Genomic DNA, 21,237 nt, shown 5'->3' on the forward strand with positions numbered 1-21,237 from the left:
AAGCTGCCAGCGTGAGCATTTTAAATTACCTGGGCACACCTAGCTGATTTGCATTCCCTTGGCACAGCTTTGCTCCGGCCCACAAAGCATCACCCATTTCATGCTTCCATCTGAGCCAGGAACAAAAGGAACTGACAGCCCAGCACCACCTTCCCCGCTTGGGGGCTTGTGCCCTTTCCGAGGGATTTTGTGTTGGTTTATGCAGAAACCTTCCTCCTGCTAGATGCGGGGAGAGGAAGTTGGGATTCTTCTATAAAAGTAAAGAGCAAGGCAAAAAGAGGCCTTCAGAAACAAAGGAGGTGGGGCTGTGGCCAGCAGGGGGGTAACTGCATGCTATTGTTAAATATTAACATAAAATAAAGCAGTAGAAATGGATGTCCATCAACAGAATTAGAAGGAACTAAGTGAGTTTAAGAACAAAAGGTTTACTTATTTAAATTGCAGGAGATGAAAAACAGCTGGGAATGCAATTTATAGCACAAAGTACAAAGCAACGAGACTGTTAAATGTAATTATATTTCAAAGTACTTTTTCTCCTCCATTTTAAACTAAACACGTACAATCATTTTAACTAAAATAGAACTAATGACAACATAGTCTTCAGATGTTCCATCCCTTCCCTTCTATCCCTTTCAAATTCAGCTCATCCGTTTCTATTAACTAAACAGATTGTATCCCCTCCAAACAGAGGTCGGCCTTTTAAACAGGAGACTAGATCTTGAAGAAAGAAAACCACTGTGAGCAGATCTTTATTTTAAAAAATTACCTCTTCCTGTGAATTCGTGGGCCTTAGGTGGTACTTCTGTATTTATCACTCCTCTGCATAAAGGAAGAGTGAAAAGGTAGCTGGTTGATCAACTTTACCGCTGTTATGTTTGATTTGTACATTTGGTCATAGCAAGGATGCTGTCTCATGAAGCTGTCCCTTGTGCCTTTCCTGATGAGACCCTTTATTTAGAAGGTTACGCTTCCACCTCTCAGCACATCACCATCCCACCGCAGAATATCTCTAATCATAGAATCATGATGGTTGGAAAAGACCTCTAAGATCATTTAATCCATTAAACCATTCAACTACCACTAATATTGCCCAATGAACCATGCACAAGCAATTGCTCACCACCCCCAACTGATGCCCACCTAGCCCTCTGAGCAGCAGGAGGCAGAAAGAGATGAATTCTTAGTCCTTCTGCATGATGTCATATTGTACAGGATATCCTTTTGACCAGTTTAAGTCAGTTGTCCTAATTCTGTTCCCTCCAACTCCTTGGGCCTTTCATTGTGAATGCCCTTGGCTCTGTATAACACTGCTTAGCAGCAAGTGTAAACATCAGTGTGTTGTCAACATTGTTTTTCTCCTATCATACCAGGCACTCTAACGATAACAATTTCATCCCAGCTGAAAATAAGACACTATTATCCAACCTGATGTATTAGTTGCTCCTTAAGGCTACAAAGCATTCAAAATTAGAGCCAAGAAATGTTTTCCATCAAATCAAATGCTAGCACAGCCAACTTGATCCCATCGTTAGCTTTTCCACTACCAAGGAAAAAAGAAGGTTCAGGAACTCTTGGTTACACAACCATATATTAAATTTGTTCAAGTTTCCTTCCAACATCATTTTCAGGCTTAAAATCTGTTCAAGAGCTAAATGAAACCTCTTTTGTTCCAGTTCAGAACTTTCTTTCTTTCAAAACGAAATTGCTTACGACTCCTTGCTGTGACAAATTCTTCTCGTTTTAGGTCAACTTGAAAAAATGTAACTTGCTTCAGATGCCAAAGAGCTGCCAAAGGGAAAAATAAAATCAGTCACTTGGACAGATCTTCTTAAAGTGAGGAACGTATTTTGAGTACTCTGGGCTGCAGAAAACCACTGGTTCTGATTCAGCTACAAAAACACCCGGTGGTACCAGCCCATGCTAACGAGCTATAAAAACACATGCACATATAAATTAGTTTGTTCTTCTTACAACAGCTCCTACCAGATGTTTCAGGGACACAAGAAGCCTTGCTTTAGACAGATGTGAGATAATCTGCCTCCCACCCTGGGTGTTTTCCTAATCCCTTAAAACCTGAAGCAGAAGGTTCAGTATCTTTCCAAAAACACTGCAGCAGTTTCTGTTTGCGTGAACCCTCACAAAAGACAAAGCCAGCCGTTTTACAGGCCCTGTGCTCTGTTACTTACAACCTTGCCAAACTTCGGACTGTAATTTTCATGCCAGGTACCTTTATCACATTTCTCTTTTGATAGTTCCTGCAAGAGATATTATGCGCACCCAAGAAAATAGCTCGAGAAACACACATTGTTCCATAAAAATCATAACAAATTCTTGCTCACTGTTTTAAAACAGCCAGCTTCCCAACAAAACAGCCCCTTAAGCTTCACCAGAGGGACTTTTCTGATGTCAGGGCTGTGCCTATGGCTAATGTGAAAGAAAGAAAAAATCACATCTGGCCAGGTGAAGTGAGATTCAGCAAAGTTCTCTTAAAACACCATCCGACAGACTAGCCCAGCAGTGAGGCTTCTCTCCTCTGCTCCCCGCAGCAGAAGAGCTGAGGCTCAAGATAGCACCATTCCTTAAATCCCACTGTGCTGTGATGGTACCAGAAGCAAATAGGATGCAGAAATTATAAGCAGAGAGATCCAGGGAGAGGGAATCACTGAGAGGGAGAAGCTGGAAGCTCATAACTGCAGATGAGCTATAAAATTTGGGGGCGGGACACAGGAGTTCTGCTTGAGGGGGATAGGAGTGTGATATCTGTGGGAGAGAAGCAGCAAAGCAGCCACGGAAGAGCCACCAGGACATGACAACAGTGACTGAGGACAGGGACAGAAGCAGCAGGTACCTGGCAATGATACAAAGAGCACAGGAGAAAACATGGGACAGGACCGGCATAGGAAAGAGCTGGAACAAGGAGTGCAATGAGATCATGTCACTGCAGGGACCAAAACAGAGTCCAGATGCTCCTCGATTAGGAAAATATATTTCTAAAAGTTTTCAGTCCTCTCTACCAGTTTGCATGTGAAGGCATTGGCATTCATTTCAGTTTGTTTATTACAGAGGCACAAAGTCCATCAGGATGCAGAATTTCTGACTACTACAGAGTTGCAATACCTTGATGCGAACACAGTAAGGAGTGATCCCCAGGAAAACAAAGCCTCATCACCTAAAGACTACTGCAATGCCTTCCTTGGAGGTCACATCAGCATTATGTAGCCCCAACACTGACATTTCTTCGTTTCCATACAAGTAACACCAGATATTTATATTATTCATCCATCTAGGTGCCTCATTCAATACGTGCATCTTAGTAGGGTTCAATTTCAAGGCCAAGAGATCTGCGTCTGAAAGCTCACACTGCACCCACTGCTGGAGGAACGACCAACAAGGCAAGGGAATGGGGCAATGAGGACAGCATTTTGTATGCATGGCTTGGCTATAGACACAATTTTACTGGCTCAGCACAATATGCCATCTTAAACCAGCTCAGCCAGCAAAAGCTGAGCAAACAATGGGTTTGTTTAAAGGAAGTCTTACTTGGGTCTATCTTAGACTAGAAACGGGTTAAATTTAACATGTCTGCTTGGCCACTCCACAGTCCTTTAGTTTAAAAAGTGAAAATACACACCTGGGTAATCCACAAACAAGGCAGTCTTGGCCAATATACTTCAGTAAATAAAGGCGGCCAGATGCTGAAGTGCTGCAGTCACAAAATGGAAGCCATCTCCTAAAGTCTAACTGCAAACAAGACTTGAACAAGATAAGGAGGCAGAAAAACAATTATTAGTGTCCTGATAAAGAACAACAACACTTAACTCCCAGGAGATTACCGCCAGAAGAGAGGTCTTATTATTAAAGCTTTGTTAATTTTGCAAAATGAACTGTAAGATATTCAGCATAATAACTCCAGATATATTGCACTCAACAAAAGCAAGCGGTGACCTCTCCTTTTTTAAAGGAATGCACTATCTTGGCTTTTTTCTTGGGTTCTTTTGAACATTAATTTGTTTTTAGAAGGCACAGCTCTACCAAAGGTTTTGTTTATTTGTTTGGGCTTTTTTATGTCTGAAGTCAGAGATCGCAGCAGGAACATATGAAAGCCTTGCAAAGATCAGAGCATTCCTGTACTTTTCTTCTACACCAGAGATGGCAAAAATCTTACCAAAACCAAGAACACTTCAATAATAAATAAAAGATTCCCTGTTATTGGAAAATATTTTCACCACAAAAAAAAAAAAAAAAAGTAACACATTTTTAATTATGATGTCTCTCTGACATGGGGATGTTTGCCTCCCTGGGCATAGACACAGTGCTTGCACCATGACCCCAGCACCAACATGAGCTCCATCTCTCAGCATTATGGCTCATTTGCACCAGGTGCCCAGTCACAGTTGAGACTTTATCCATCCAGTGACGGATGTGAACATTTACCTATTACTGTACATGAAACAGTAGATAAATACAAGAAAGTGTGAAATCTTGAATGGAGAAAGATTCTGTATCTTTGATAGATACGACATTACTTGTCCCAGAAGAGATGTCCAATGTCCAGATCTTCCAGTACTTGAAGGGAGTGCATAAACAGAAGGGGAACGACTGGTTTACACGGGTGGATAGCGATAAGACAAGGGGGAATGGTTTTGAACTGAGACTGTGGGAGATTTAAGTTAGATGTTAGGAGGAAGTTTTTCCACACAGAGGGTAGTGACGCACTGGAACAGGTTGCCCAAGGAGGCTGTGGATTCAAGGCCAGGCTGGATGTGGCTCTGGGCAGCCTGGTCTGCTGGTTGGTGACCCTGCACACAGCAGGAGGGTTGAAACTAGATGATCACTGTGGTCCTTTTTAACTCAGGCCATTCTATGATTCTACGATAATACATGGAAATGGGAGAAATATTCACACAAGGTCCATAGGCACCAGTGCTGAGGACAAGCACAGCAGAGCAAGCACAAGAGCAGCACTGCCCACCCCCAAGTCCCTCTGTACGTCCTCCCCCCAGAACAAGAGGGAAAAAGGTGATGCGTTATCAGACCTTGTTCCATTCCACACCAGTCATTGCCTATAGGACTGCTGTCAAATTGTGCAGGGTGATTACTGCAAGTGGGAGCACGACCCTTGTGTGGATCACCTGGGCAAGGAAGGTGGCTTTAAAATGTCTTTAAATAATGCTGACACCATTGCTACTGAATAAAGCTATGCTAAGTTCTTCAAATTACACATCACCATGTTCCCACCTTCTTTTAGGCCGGTACAGCTTCTTTTTGTGCCTGGCTACCTTTTAAAGCTTATTGCTAATTTTCCAATCTGTTGCATAAAAAAAAAAAAAAAAAAACTTAAAAAAAAAATTTAAAAATCCCTGCAAACACTGTTACAAACCATAGCAGAGCATCTGCAGCTTATAAAGCATTTAGAAGCTTTACAATTTAACCTTTCTATTGGCAATAAAACATACTCCAAAACAAATGCACTATTTGAGACAGATGTTTGAAATATGAATGAATGTTTGAATATTCAGTTTTAAATACTCATGATAAAAGAAGCTGCAGAGACATGCCATTGATCTAATACTTGTTTGCACATTCCTTAGGGCTATGCATGAAGCATAATGGGATTTCTATGTTCCTAAACAACAAAAGGTGTAAAAATGCCTTTTCAGTTGCAAACTTTGTTCATTTATTCCTGCGGCAAAAGAATGCAAATCTTAAGTCATTTTTTTGTGCGCTGACATCAAGTCTTTCTCACACAAAAAGTTCCTCAAAGAAGCAAGAAGAAAGTTCAGAATAAAGTCATGCTTCCTCCCCCACTTGTCCCTTAAAGAAAAGAAGAGAAAGAGAGAGAAGGAAATGTCACTTAACTCAATTGTACCTGCCAGCTAAAAGCAGAGGCTGCTTAAGTGAGTGACCCCTAAGCTGTTAGGCAGATGCGGCCTTAATCAGAAGGGCCGTGCAGTGCCCAAGAAGAATATTTGTTGCGGTATGGTTTGGCATTCAGTGCACCTCCTGCATGCTTTTATGGCCCAGCTCTGTAGTTCAGAACCTGTTCATAGACTGCAGTGACAACAGCTCTCTGTGAGGTGGTGGATAATAGATGGTAGTTTGTAAACACGAGCGAGAAGTTATTTTGCACAAAGTTCACAGTCGCTCTTCATCCCTCCAGTTTTGTGTTTTCAGTCTCATTTGTAGGGCGGACGGAGAAATTGGTGGGTCTTTTTCTCCTCCTCTATGAAACTGCAGGCATTTAAAATTAATATTAAAGCAGGAAATGAAAGAATGGGTTGGTGCGACACATTTGCAGGGAGAAGTATAGGGAAACAGCGCTAATGTCAGAATCAATCCTTGAGCTATGAATAACTTAACTTCAAAGCTGATGCTACTGTCTGACTCTGAGCACCCTATGTGTTCCGGGAAGATAAAGCCACATATGTAGTCAAACCAATGTTTAATTCAGATTACGCAGAACAATACAGCGTCTTGACTGGAGCCAATTAAACTAAGCTTTCACTGACTGATAGAAATGGCATTTTGAGTCCTTTCTGTGCAGAAGGAGGAACGCTTTGAGAGCATTACAGTTCTGAGCCCACACTTACTGACCTAAGTCATTTTTGCACTTAACACATCAACACCTATATATCAATTATGACATTTGATATTCTCCTTTCAAAAGAGGATGAGTCTTTACTTCTAACAGGGACCGAGCCCCCTTAGCCCTGCAGACACTACCACAGAACTACAGGGAATATTTCCCAATTAAGAATGCAGTTAGAGCACTAAAACAAAGCAACGTTTAGAAAAGGCAAAGTGCTCTGCTCAGGCTCCGGACGTACATTCAGGTGCATTTCTCTGATCAGTCTCACCGCTGTAATTTGAGAGATGTAGGTAAATCCAGGCCCCATTCCTCTAAAGCCCAACAGGGGACACAGCCAGGCTGTATCCATTCCCCCATATCTGAAGCACAAGGACAGCACCACAAAAAGTGATGCTTAATAGCCGAGGTACCCAGAAACAAAATGTTTCTGGTTGACTTAGGAAAGCCTAATGAAATATTACTGCTAAAGACTTCAGAATGAAACACTGACAGCTAAGTCACAGCTTTTCAGAATAACAGCTACTGGCCCTGCCATCAGCAAGCACAGTAGTATTCAACTCCAAGAATCAGCAAGTAATCCCACCAATTTAAGTTTCTTGAGATCCAATTCCATGACAGCAAAAATAACCATAGGTAATACAAAAGTGTCTATAAAAGGCTACAAATAAGCACAGCTGTTGAGATAAATCAGTCACAAAGCAGTCAGAAGGAAATGGCACCAGGTGAAGCTTTCAAATGAACCCCTTCACCCCCATGGTTCAGGTGCATCACAGGCCCCAGAGTGGGTTGTGGCACTCCTAACAAATGGAAATAAAAGCTTCTCATGTAGGAAGCAGTGAAAGACTTGGAAGGGAGCAGAAGTTTGAACGCAGCTGCACTGCCTTCAATCTAAGCTTTACCTCTGGTATCAGACAAATGGCAGGCAAACAAAGTTAACTGCCAGTAGTAAACTTCACCAACAGGCAGGCAGCAGCAAAGGGAAACAACAACTGAACTACTTTCCCAAAAATTCAGGGATTTTCAGGCTAGCTGTGCAGCTGTACAACAGAAGAGTCTAGGCTGGTTTGTGTAGTTAGAGGAAAATAAATCCCAGGCAGTCACTATATTTCCAAACACAGCGGTATACCCGGGAATTTTCCTTTCTTCACCCTCATCCCTTTTGGCTTATCATAACATCAAACCGTTATCACGGGGAGCTGACACCACCTCCGAGGACGAGGCGCAGGTGGGCAGCACCGGGTCTTGCGGGCCGCCCCGTCCCATCGTGGGGGACCCAGCTCGGAGGGGTGAGATTAACGGAGGGCAGAGCCGGGTTTCTCAGGAGCTCTCCATGATGGACAGCGACTCTACAAAGAGGGATAAAAGAAGAGCGATAAACGTTGTTGTTGTCAGGAAAGAGAGGAGTGCTTAAAGAGCCTTTCAAATAAGCAATTTCCCCTCTCCTCAGTATCCTCTTGACTGCTAAGCTCTCCCTTTTGTCTCTTACCTTGAATGGTGATCAGCAATGCATGATCGGCCGAGGGGCATCAGCTGCGAGTGCGACAACACGAGCCAGCTGTAGGCACTGAGGGAAAGAAGGGCAGCCGCTCTCCTGCTACGTACTCACTTCATCCGCATTGCTTCTTCTGGCAAAGGATGCAGGATTTGCCATCCAATATATTGGGTTCACTTAACATCCCATTTCTGGAACTGATATCAGAAACTTGTTTCCACCCTACAATCCTTCAGATTTTGTCTTTTATCCTCAAGGATGAGGGTCAGTAACATTTCCCCTTTGTATGCTCACCCTCCTGCCTTCTTTCAACTGCACTGCAATCAAGAAGTTTATTCCTTGCCAAGTGTGCAGCATCTTCTGGCCACATTTGTCCTGTGCTTCGACTACATAGCACATGTCTAAGCACAGCACCCTTAGCACACGCTGAGATAAAGGTCAAAGATCAGCTTAACATTGAGTAGCCAAAAAATGTCAACTCCATTCTAAAATCTTGGTTTCTTATTCACTTGTGATTACTCAACACTGCTGTTTAACCTGGCTGCACGATGAAGGGCTTGTCAGGATCGTCAGCCATGCAGACCCTACATCACTCCCCTCACTGGCCCATCATTCAGCACTATTCAAGTACAGAGCAAGTTAAAGAGTCAAGGCTGAGAGCTGTTATGTCAGGAATTTGTACTAGGAATCTTAAAACCACCAGAAGGTACCTCTTTTCACAACACCCAGCCAATATATTTTTGGCTATAAAACAACTTTTACAGTCGCACAGATTCTGTGTTGGTCAACCCCATGTGTTAATACATCCTTCACTCCCTGGTTTCTGCTTGCTGTCATCCTCTCAGCCCAGTGCTGTCGTGAGGATTTATACTTGCAAACAGTTTGCAAGCCAGAAGCACTGAAAAAGAAAAAAAGGTAGTAACTTCAACTCAAGCCCAGAATTTCTATGGCATGTTGTAGCAAGGCACAAGACCACATGTGAAGTGAGAACAGAGGAACACTGACTGCTTGCACAGTCCATAAGTATCAATCTTGGGCATTAGATAAAGAAAGCTGGCACACGAGCTTTGCTCACAGCTTTCATAAGGGATTTGCCAACAACTGCATAGAGTTGATTTAATGCAACCCTAATACTAGATAAACACTGGGGACCATCTTTGCTCCTCGTCCAATATGGTAGGCGAATGCTCAGAGAGCTGCCAAACTGCTGAACCTACTTGGCTCAGAGTTAAGGGCTTTCTCTGCTTGCTCAGCTTCAAGGAACAACACTGTTTTCCTCAGAGTAAATTCTGAATACTGTTACAGCATTATTCCTTTCAGAACCAGACTTCCGTCTCTCACACAAGTCTGAGGATAAAGCTTCAAAATGAACCAATCTCGTTACCATTAATACCAGCTATACAAAAATTAAAGTGAAATGCTCCATTTGAATAGCATCTCCCAGAAAACAAAGATTGTCCTTTGGTCCAAATTCCAGCACAGGTGCACAGTAATTTCAGCACACGCCTTCACTTCAGACTTCTATTTTACATATTCAAAAAACAAATTGCCTCTCCTATATAAGGCTCTCCATGTCTCTCTGATGGTCTTCCCACAGGATACAGCTCCCAAAGGTTGTTTTTCCTAATATGAACAGATGTTAATCATAGTTATTTTCAAGACTATCTCTCCAATGATTCCAGCTGTTTCGCTGTTGTTGAGAGAATAGGAAAGGAGCATACAGAGTTTAAGCAAAACAGAGCAGAAATTAATAGCCAGTTATATTTTGAGTGGCCATTTTTCTAACGGGATGTGTGACTACAATTCTCTGAAGAACTAACTACAGCTTAACAGAGCCATCACATATGCTGTTTGCACAAATTACACATCATTTAGATGTTAGTCTTCCTTCTCAAGGCACCACAAGGAAGTCTGTTCACTTTGTGAGCACATGCAACTCCCATTAACAGTAATGAGAGCTACTTGTACGTATGGAACAGACAGTAGATCCCTCGAGAATCTCTGCATTCACCATATTTTGTCCAGGGAAACGATGGGAACATAACAAAGGCGGACCCTAAATCAAGAAGGACTCAGCCACAGAATTGCCACATCTGATTCCTAGCAATTCTCCTCACTGTGCCACCTCCATTCTCTCTGAAACATTGCTTGGGTGCTGCTCATCATGCTCCCAAACAGCCTGGAGCTGGTCCTGCCCTGGTTTGCACAGGGGGAACACACCACATTCCATCCACATTACCCACTTACTCGGGCTCTTGTTTCCCACATGCTAACGAGTGGATCAGATCTGGGTTTTCAGGCTGTAATTTTTTATTTTGGACCTTTTCGAAACATCGTGCCCACTAACAACTAGAACACTACAGCTGTTTCCACCAGCAGCTCCTGTTAGGGTTATGTCAATCAACACCATTGTTCCTCTGTGGTGTTAGTGCCTTGAGAACTGACATATGCAAAGGGGAGCAGAAGTGTTAACGCTTTTCCACACGAGCATGCCAGTCATCTCACACCAAGACAGCAGCAGCACATCTCTTAACCACTTCTCTCCCAATCCTGCAGGCCAGTGAGAACTGCTGAGCACTGAACAAGCTGCTGTCCTCAGCTAGACCAGTGAGGAAAATACTTTTAATTCAGCAGGAGCTCCAAGGGAAGGAAGGTGATGGTGTCATTGCTCAAACTGGCCCCCTCCCTACAAATGCTTTCCGTGATATTCAGCACTGCTTCATGTCCTAAGAAGTCCTTCACTTACATAAGCTGCTCACTGAATATATCACTTTCCACATCCAACATTGGCTGATAAACTGCGTTCCTCTTTTTGCACCATTCCATAGACGTTATGAGAGCTGGGGAGAACTTTTTCCAGAACAAAGTTAAGCCCAAAAACCTAAGCTGCTTCAAAACACTGCTTCAGCTTGCTGGTAGCTGCCCCTCAGAGGGAAACACAACGGTGTAACCTAAGAAGATACTATTGGAAGAGACTCCAAAGAGGAATAGAGGCAATGTTTACAAAATCTACTTAGCTTCTCTTTTACTAGTTATCACAAAAGTAGAGCTTTACTTTAGAACCAAATTAAAATATATTATGTCAGAAAAAAAGCAGCTTCCAAGATCACAATGCCATATTAAATTCTTTCCCAAGCTCAATAAACTATGACTTATAAGACTTGTAAAATCTTTACTAGACTCTTGACAGCTCCACATGTGTTTGTGGCAAGAATGGAACCTTTTGCTAAACATCTGCTAAATCTTGTGTCTTGGCTAGAACGACTCTACCCCATAGCAGCACACAGCCTAACGCTTGCTGACTGCGGTCTGGGACTGGGATGGAATCTGTCTTTCTGTATGAAAACACAATGCTGCTTTGCTATGGTGCTTCATCATTTCCAGCAGCCACTCCCAGTAACACTGAGTAACAGCACAGTTCTTGGGGCAGCTGCACTTCAACATTTGTGCATCATCTATCACACAACTAACAGCTACATTCTCAGAGAGGATACACACGAAGCATCTCTGTTTGTATTTGGTAGCGAGGAGCCCAGCACCTCTGTCTGTGAGCAGCCAGGGTGCAAATCCAGGTGACAGCTTAAGTACTACTTGCAAGTTTAGCCTAAACAAATGGGGACTTATGTTTTTCCAGGACATACCATATGTATGTTAAGCAGTTTGACCCAAACATAAGCAAGTATTCTGACAAACTATTATGTTTCATGCTCTTAAGTTCACTTTCCTGTCATGACTTGAAACCAAGAGAAATAGATACCAAGAGAAATTAGATACTGACACTATTTTCCATTTTTCTGAGGCCTCTCACATCTCCTTCTGAAGTATTTTTTAAACAGACAGTGCTAGAAACAAGGCACTTGGTTAGTGGCAACTTAGGCACAGCCCAGCACATCATTTTCCAGTAGACCATCCATAAGAGATCTTCAAGAAAAATATTTCCATCATAAAATAGACATTTTCCTTAATTGATGTTAATCTATGACTCATGATAAACCTCTCAAATTCAAAATTAATAATAATAAACGAACATCTAAAATCTCATTTCAATGTTAGAATGTGTTGCTAAATCAGTTCAAAACATGGAGTTACAGAAGGTTTGCTTGCTTACTCTCAAAGAAGCTTTCCATGCTCAAGGAGAACCAAATTATTTTCCATTGTCCTGAGAGATGAAGAACAGGTAGTAGTTATATACCAAAAGACAAGCAGAATTTCCAAGTCTTTAATGATGCAAACTCTCTAGCTCAGTGCTTCTTCCTTTGAGACACTAACAGACCCAAATATTTCTTTAAATCAGCTATGCCAGTTTCCACTTCCTGTGAGCATAATGGATAGCCACAGCAGCTTTCTGCCATTTAATGCCTTCTTCAGTATTTTTTCCTGACAGTCTTCCCAATGCCATTGACAATAAATGGATGCTTCCCCCACTGCATCTCTACACAGTCACATCACTCTGTAGTTACCAGAGTCATGGATCTGACTGATTTTTAACCAACATTTCCTCCCCCTATTGTAAAGCCTTTCATTTTCTGAGGCTGCTCCTGTCGTAGTATTGGGGGAAAAGAAAAAAAAGATATATCTAACCTGAATACTTTACCTGTGAAGACAACAGTGCTCAAGGTATTCTTTCTGGCTTGCTCTTTATCACATGGTGAATCATAGGGCATGAAATTCAGATGCATTTCTCCCTGTACGTCACAAGTACTTTCTGGATGGATTTTTTTCTCAAACTGGTAAGACACATTGGCAGTCCCCTCAAGGATATCCCTCAAAAATCAGCACTATACCAGCAATGTTCTTCCTCACACCTTCCTCATCTCAGAAGGCAAGAGGAAAGGAAGACAAAAAGCATGCCTCCATTCTTGCAAAACAGTCTCTAAACAAGAAGATTCTATGGTAATCTGGGAAATCCAATGCACTAGAAGATGAAAGATAAATTGTGCTATGTGAATGCTGTACATGTTGTTGCCATTATCTCCAAGAGGAGGACCCCATTGTGCTGAATGCTACACACACTCGAAGTAACAGGCAGTTCCTACCCCAGAGGCCTCATAATGTAAGATAAAAGCAGTATTGTTGTCCCCTTTTTAGAATGGGGAAGTGGGTCTCCAGAACATTCAGCAATTTAGACAAGTAACTCAGTGGAACAGCAGATCTGAGAACTGAACCCAGATTCTCAAGTCTCCATTCCCTGATTTAATCTGCACATCATTACTCAGAATTCTTTTTAATTAAGCAGCAACATCTGAAGTTCTAACTGGTACCCATGATTATTTCTACTTATTTAATGAGAAAGCAAAATACTTGTTCTATTGTTCATTCCACCATTAATTTTAGATTCCCACTGGAGTAAAATTTTAAGTCTATGTCCAAAAGATGCTACACAGTCACAAATCTGTATTCACAGTCAATTCCTACGACACAGAGTGCATTCCTAAGTGGAATATTTTAGCCTTACCTTAGTATTTAATGTTGTAATCCAGTGAAAAGGATTAATTCGAGAAGATTTAGAGCGGTTAGTAAAACAGGGGATATGGTTAGAAGACCAAGTGGGAGCTTTTAACAGATAGAACATAAATGGGGAAAGGTTAAAAAAATCACAGACATTAAAAAGTAACACAAAACAGCAACCTAAAGGTGTTTGGTAGGTGAAGAAAGGGGAGTCAATGCCAAAGGTATGGAGGCTGAGACAGAAGATGGAGAGAAGATCCAGAGAGACAACAGCGATTTAAGGAAGAGAAGAACAAACCAGGTCTGAGCTGTGTAGTAACATGGGAAGGAACAGTGCAGCTACTTGAAAGTTCTTGTTGATAATTTACATTCTGTAAGTCCAAGTTTAATTGTGTATTGCCATGTAATTATTGCCAAATGGGGAAAGAATTAATCTTGAGAAGAGGCCAAACAAAAGGATAAGTTGTGAAGAGCAAACAACGCACTACAATGGGACTGAGTGCCTTGGCATAGCCCTGGTGGGGAATACAAATCCTTCTGCTCCTGTATTACCCTTTGGAAAGTTCCTTAAGGCAAGAGAGCTAGAAGTGATCTGGCCACTGCATACAAGCACCAATGCTGTTGGGTGCACACAGAGCTGAGCCAACATTTATTGTGCCAACACCAGAAATGAAAGTGCCCAAAAAAGGAGGCTTTACTAAAGAGAAAGATGAGTCAAAGGACTGGCCTAGTACAAACAAATTACTTACATACTCCAATTGAGAGAGCGCTGATATCTATCTTTAAAAAGGCACGCCAAAAATATTACATGCAAGCATAAACAGCAGTAGCCTTCACTGCTGGTCACAACTTAGAATACCACTGGGAATAGAATAGAAGCTTCAATTATGTTGCCCGACACTAAGAACTCTGTTGCTCAGAACATTCTGAAAAAATTAAGACATACCTAAAAATTTTTTTAAACAAATCTTAACTATCACAGCCATTGGCTTCAAATTCTTGCCTCATTTCACAATATAAAATAGGTTGTGAAATCACACACTTAAGAAGCTACATTAACATTTGCCCATTTAACACTTAAATCCAATCAACATTCCAAAAGTTTTGAGAATGTTTTCTTAGATCCGTATATTTCTCTGATGTTCCAGAGCAGAGGAAGGATGCAAGTCCTTTGGAGGTACACAGAAGCGTATTCACTTTTCTAAACCTGAAAATAATCTGAGAGCAAACTCACTGATGTAGAGCAGCTGACAAGACGTATGCTCTGAAACTGTGACCTTTAGAAGAGTGAATTCTGGGCCTAACAGAAAAGCTGAGGTGAGAAAGACATTTGCACAGCAAGAAGACAGACAGGAAGCTGCACCCTGGGGAACCATGAAGTTTGTACAGGAATAAGAGAATGAAAACTCATAATGAAGTTCAGATACTTTGGGAAGGAGAAGAGGAATATTGTATTGCCAAACTGGATGGCTCTACCACAATGGAAAATGGCCTTCTGCACAATCCAAGAGTTCTCTCAGCAAGTTCTTCCAACAATTTTAAAGGAAATGCCCAGACTGAATTCTACTCCCATACAGTGAGCTTCATGAGACAGCAGTCAAATTTGATTTGTTCACAACGTGTGACCAAAGGTTTGGTTTTGGCCATGCTTTTTAGAGAACTAGTCATAAAAGGTCAGAAGTATAAGAGGAGAGTGCAAGGTTCTCCCAGTGGAACAGACCACTACTGAATTAACCAGGAGGTCACCATAGCAATCAGAGCAAAATGCTAAACATTTTGAGAAAACACTGAATTCAGCTCTTAGAAGAGCTGATTTTTATTCCTCCCTCAGGAGCAGAGACTTGGAAGTGCCTTCCATTGCAGCTCTTGGGACCTAGAAAAGTAGGAGCCAAATAAATCAACACTAGAAACTGAGATCGCACTGAACATTTTGAATGCGGACATAAGCAGACTGCTCTTTTCATTGGTGGCATTAAGCCATTCTTCTGGCCCATCTGAGATCACCAAGTTTAAAAATCACTGAACTCTATTTATTTTATGGACCTCTTGGACTTTGTGAATAATAAAAAAAAAAAATAGATCTACATAATGGTGGAATATGGACCCTGTATTCCCAAACTGGACACTGCCAGTATCCTTTCCAAACTGAGGAAGAGTGAAGTTACGTTGACTTACTGAAGATGCACAAGAAAATACCTCTGGTAACATCTAGCACTTCAACTTCATCAGTTCTTACAGCTTATTGGTTTCACAGCAAGAAAAAATTGGACAGATATTTTTAACCACTCACTACCTCAAGAAAATGAAGTTTGCAGAGTTTTTATTTGGACAAGTCTTTAAAAAAAAAAAAAAAAAAAAAAAAAAGAAGCCAACTAATATAAATTTTGTTCTATGCTTTGAGAAGAAAACATTTTCCTACTAAATGTCTTCAAAGACAAAGCAAAATTTCCTGAGAAATTTTAACTAACTCTGGAGAGTAATTCTGCAAATCTCACTCTTCCTATGCAATGCGCTATGCATTAGCAGCATCTGCACATAGCAATTTTAATCACTACTGAAAAAAAGTAACATGAAAACTAACAGATTTGTGCAATTCTTTCTTTTCCTCCTGGGAATGCTGCAGCAGCTCAAGCTGGCCTTGTTTCTCTGTTATTTCAGTTATTTTCTGAATAGCAACATGTAAACCTCTGAATATAAGTTTGAGACGGATCACTCATCTCTCAATCTTCTCCTTGTTAATTTGTCATCGAGTGATCGGGAGGAAAAATCAAATAAAATATGAGAAGAACATTGTATTCTCTCAGGAAAAGTCAGATCTGGGACACTACACTAGGAAAAATAATTGGTCCCATTATCATCATTGTCTCTAGCTTTACACTTCGGGGATAAATATGTCTGAGGAGCTGGTTGCATTGGTGATGGAGATAGAGAAAAGAAGAAATTCCCACAGTGAGAGCAAAGCTTCACACACTTGGAGAACGTGACCACACACAATACACATGACAGTGGGGGAGAACAAAGCAACCTCAGGAAGTGTCCCCGATTGTTTTCAGCTGATTGAGGACATATGCCAACAAGCCTCTGCTTGTTCAGAGCAGCTTTGCAACTTGGGTAAGTCACATTTACATAATGTGATTAAAGATATCGGATGGTTTGGGTCTACTGGACTAGATTCTGTTTAAAACTTGCATTCAGAACAGTGCCAGATGCAAGATTCAGGCAATTTTATTGCTTCCATCCAATTCAACCCAGGGACAGCTTTCTGTCTCTAGCTGCCAGCATCACCTTGGTGTTAGGTCAGGAGTGCCAAAGGGAGGCTTGGAGAGCAGCTCAACAATACAAGGATGGCTCAATTCTTTCCCCCTCCCCTCCCCCCAGCCAAATGAGAAGGCTTCCTTACACATCATTCAAAAACCTGTAGAGAAGCATTTAAAAAAGTCACCGTAGTGTTTAAAGATGATAGATAGAAGAACTAAACACGGTACTTGGAGAAAAATGTAAGGCTTCCTGTAAATTAAACTGAACCTTTTTACATAATAGATCGCTCACAGCTATTTGTAAGGAAGTGACAAAGCTGCCGCAGATCTTAAGATATTATAGCAAGGTTCACAGATGCACTTATGTAAATATTTTCTGACAACTCAGCTGCTGCTGAAAACATTTTTGAAGTTATCAAAAAGAATTTAAAGTATTTTCCACTCTAGTCATTAACTATGCATTTGCAAAAAGGCTCCATCAGAATGGATGAGCAAAGGATCTCTGACATAGAAAGCACAAACCAAGGCAGCCTACACTACAACAAGGCCACATGTTTGGGGATGGGCTTCCCAGTCATCAGGCTGCCAGATACAACCCTTTGCCAATGTAGAAGGCAGTTAATACTATATGTGAGACATCAAGAGTCAGTGCCTGACCATGTTCATCTTCACCAACCTAAGAACGCGGGGGCAGGATGCTCTACCCAAAGCTAACACCTCTTCCTTCGAACACAAAGCAGAAATCCTGTGTCCTGGCAGTGCTCTGTTAGCATAGGCATTGCCATTCAGCTGCAGTTTCCTTTGGTGCCTTTCTCTACAGAAAGTTAAATTGAATATATATACATTTACCATTAAGAATATGTGAAAAAGACATTTCTTAAGCACAGACTATACGTAGAAACAATGATGAGAGCCTATCAATGGCTCACTTCTCTAGCAACCCTCCAGAAATCATTATGTGGACAGACCAGGCCCAAAGCTATTAGAGTCTGCAGTTGGGTCTCAGATGCAAGACAAAAAGCATGTGAAGACTTTCCCTACTGGGTATGTTCCAAGATGCCTTAAGCATGAAAGATGTCAGATATTACTGCTAAGGTCAGGAGGAATTGACATTGCTAAAAGGAGTTTACTATAGCACTGTGTAGATGGTACAATGTCTTGGTGTTTGAGGCTCAGCAGCAGTTGCCTGTTTTTTGCCCAAAGAGCAAATCCTTTGAGAGGCTGGGGCAAAGGATAGACAAACCAACAACGGTACAGGGAAGGGCAAGTGATAGCAAATTGCCAGGAGACCATATCTGAGGTACAAAAGCCTCCTGACAGCCACTCAACCATATAATTCGTCTTCTCACAGCAGCAGAGTGCAGATCCCACTGCAGAACAGATCCTTGGGGCAATCTGCTTTCTGAGTTCAGTATCATGTAGCACTAGGGATGTTCAGACAAGTGTGTAAGACATATATTTACAGCACCATCTCCTGACCAAAGTATCCAATTAATTATTAAAAAAAAATCATATGTGGCAAAAAGAAAAATACATTTACATATGTGCTTACACACCAGTCCCATACAGAGATTTGAGCAAATGCTTGCTATTCTAATGGAATTGATTCATGTCTTTCTACTTGGTTCCTTTTAATTGTTATTTGATTTTCCTGTGCAGGTGAGAGAAGTATTTATAATACCATCCAGCGCAGCAGCAGACCAGGCAGGTCACTCCATCCTGGGGAGATGAAACAGATTCTTCTCCTCCAGAGGAAGAGCCACACCTAAAGCCAGGGAATGGTCCATGCCCAGTGCACTCTCCTGACTATAAAAAGAAGTACAGGAAGTTTAACCCTACAAACACCACCCCCCCACTAATTTTTCCCTTCATTATCTGAATATGTACATGCAAATTGGAATGCTCTGGCACTACAGCTGTGACACTTATTTTTCTATGAAAGTTTAGGCTATAGAGCTTCTGCAACAAACACTGCAGTGGACACTCCTCCAACTCCAAGGAAACCTTGCAGAGCTGGGGTGATGTCTTGATGCTACTGAAGCCCAAAATAAAATTGCAGTGATTTCAGCAAGGCCTGGATTTCACCCTAGTTTTAAAGGCATCTCATTTTTGGCTGGCAAGATTTCAACACTTCAATTCCCAGAAGCTGAACCACAAATCCCTCTTCTCCTCCCACGCAGCTGCTACAGAACTCCCTGAGCTCCTCTAAGGCAGCAGCTGAGCAGCCTTCCTTGGGAAGACACAGGGCTTCGCTTGTAGGAGATCCCCATTTCCCCAGCCCATCTCCCAGTTCCAGAAAGCCAATTTGTAAAAATCTTCAAATTATTAAGAATAGACAAGCCCTGTGGGCTTACCAAGCCCTGACACCCCCCAGGCTCTCCACATTGCTGCCCACAGCCATCCACTCCTTTCTTTTTCCAAACCATATTGAAGGGAGCACAGCCCTGGCACAGGCGGGAGCATTGAGCTATGGCCAAGTCCAGGGCACAGCAAAGGACCACAGGAAGGAAAGGATGAGGTGCAGCAGTCCCATGAAGGCACAGCTCTAGGATGCAGCTCAGAGCATGACTCTCTCCCAGCACTTGTTTTTAAAGAAAGCAGACATTAAAAACAGATAAAGCAATCACAATGATGGAAAGAGGATAAATCAAGTATTGTCCAGCCAATAATTAGGAACTCTGCTTCTTGGTTTCCTCAGGTGTCTCCTGAATACAGAGCCTGCCCCAACCATCTGGACATCAAACAAGGAAACAAGACAGAAATAGCCTAGCAGAGAGAAAGTAGAATTTAGTAGGGCAAAGAAAAGGATGAACGCAGCCTTAAGAGAAGAAAGTGTCACTGTGACTGTGATTGGAAGGAAGAAGTCAATAGAGGAGCTTAAAAATATAAATATCTACCCATCATCCTCAGACATTGGCATCCTCAATCATTTCAGGTGCCTTTGACCAAACCTGGCAGTCCCAGCAAAGCGAGCAGTTGACATATCAGGGTGACATGGGCACAGCTCTGCCAGCAGGAGCAACCAAGCCCAAGAAAGCCACGTCATGCTTGGCTTAGTGTGGCTGCAGCATCACACTGGTTAAAGCTGCAATTGGTTTGTTCAAGAGCCGAGCACAGCACTGGCTGGCAGGTTGTGGAGCAGTTTAAATCTCATTCTGCAGAGCCACGTGCTTTAAGCCCAGTCACCCGACTGGCCATGGAAATACTCCTATGTGCACCAGGCCTTTCTGCAGCTCAAACTGGTAGAAAAATGAAAATTTCTGGGGCTTTTTTGTCCTGGTCAGTCTCATTACTTTTTGCTCACGGTTCTGTAAAGCCTGAAGAAGTTTCAGTGAGAAGTTGGAGCCATTATGTACTAACTACTGTTCCACTCAATAGCAAAAACACAGCCCTTGACCAGAGTACTTGCCTGCCTAGTAGGGGACATTCTGACAAAGTCACAAAAATCACATACTGAGTCAATTCACACAGAATTACAAAAATGTAAGGGTTGGAAGGGACTTCTGGCTGTCACCTAGTCCTATTAGGTTGTAATCAGAATAAGCCTTCTAGGTTAACCCAGTGGGAAGTAACACACTCCAGCAGGACACTGGTGCTATTTCTTCACCTGCCGTGTGCTCAGTGCAATGCTGTGCCACCTCTAGGCTCCAGCCCCTCATAAGGACTGTTGGCTGCACATCCTTGCTACATCCTGAGCCACACACTCACATACACAAAGGTAAACCAATTTCCTATCCACAGTGAATTTCCCATCCCTGGTGGGATTCCATGCACCCACCAGTACTGATGTCCAGTCAGGGTCAATCAGCATGAATCTGACCACGTGTTCCAACCAGCCATGTGAAAGATCCCCACAAAACTTCTTTCAACAAGAACTGCTTCCACATGTTACACATCTTAAGGCCCCCATCGCAGCACAGCATTTAGCAGGGAGCTGCCATCTCATCCAACACATAGCAGCACAGCAAAAGTCATCCTGTTTGAGGCAGGAAAGAAAAAAAAAGTCATCCAAATTGCAAAGCACTCCTAAACAGGGCCCGTGCCACAGCTCCCGGGGTGAGACAGAGCACCAGAGCCCTGTATGAGTCGCAGCTCCCTGTCTGCATGAGCAAGGGTGAAATCCACAGAGCCCTTCCTCAGCACCACAATGACCAGCTCCCCTGGGTGCTATTCTCCAAAGGTCACTGCAGCAGCAACAATCCAAGGCCCCACAAGCACTGGGATGTAGTTTTACCTAACCCAGCCCTTTCAGCAGAGGACAGCCCCATCCCTGCAGTCCCATCCACAGAACAGCTCTCCCTCAGATTCACACCTCCTACCTTCCCCGCATGGCAGCTGTGCCACTACTAAAGAGGTGATTAGGCCCTTCCTGAGCCCTTTGCAGACTGCTGCCATTGATGTGCCCCACGAATGTATTCTGCTTCATTTGCCAAAAATGTGCAGGAGCTATA

This window comes from Tympanuchus pallidicinctus, unplaced genomic scaffold, assembly GCF_026119805.1.
Source record: "Tympanuchus pallidicinctus isolate F22 unplaced genomic scaffold, pur_lepc_1.0 scaffold13, whole genome shotgun sequence".
Taxonomy (NCBI): Eukaryota; Metazoa; Chordata; class Aves; order Galliformes; family Phasianidae; genus Tympanuchus; species Tympanuchus pallidicinctus.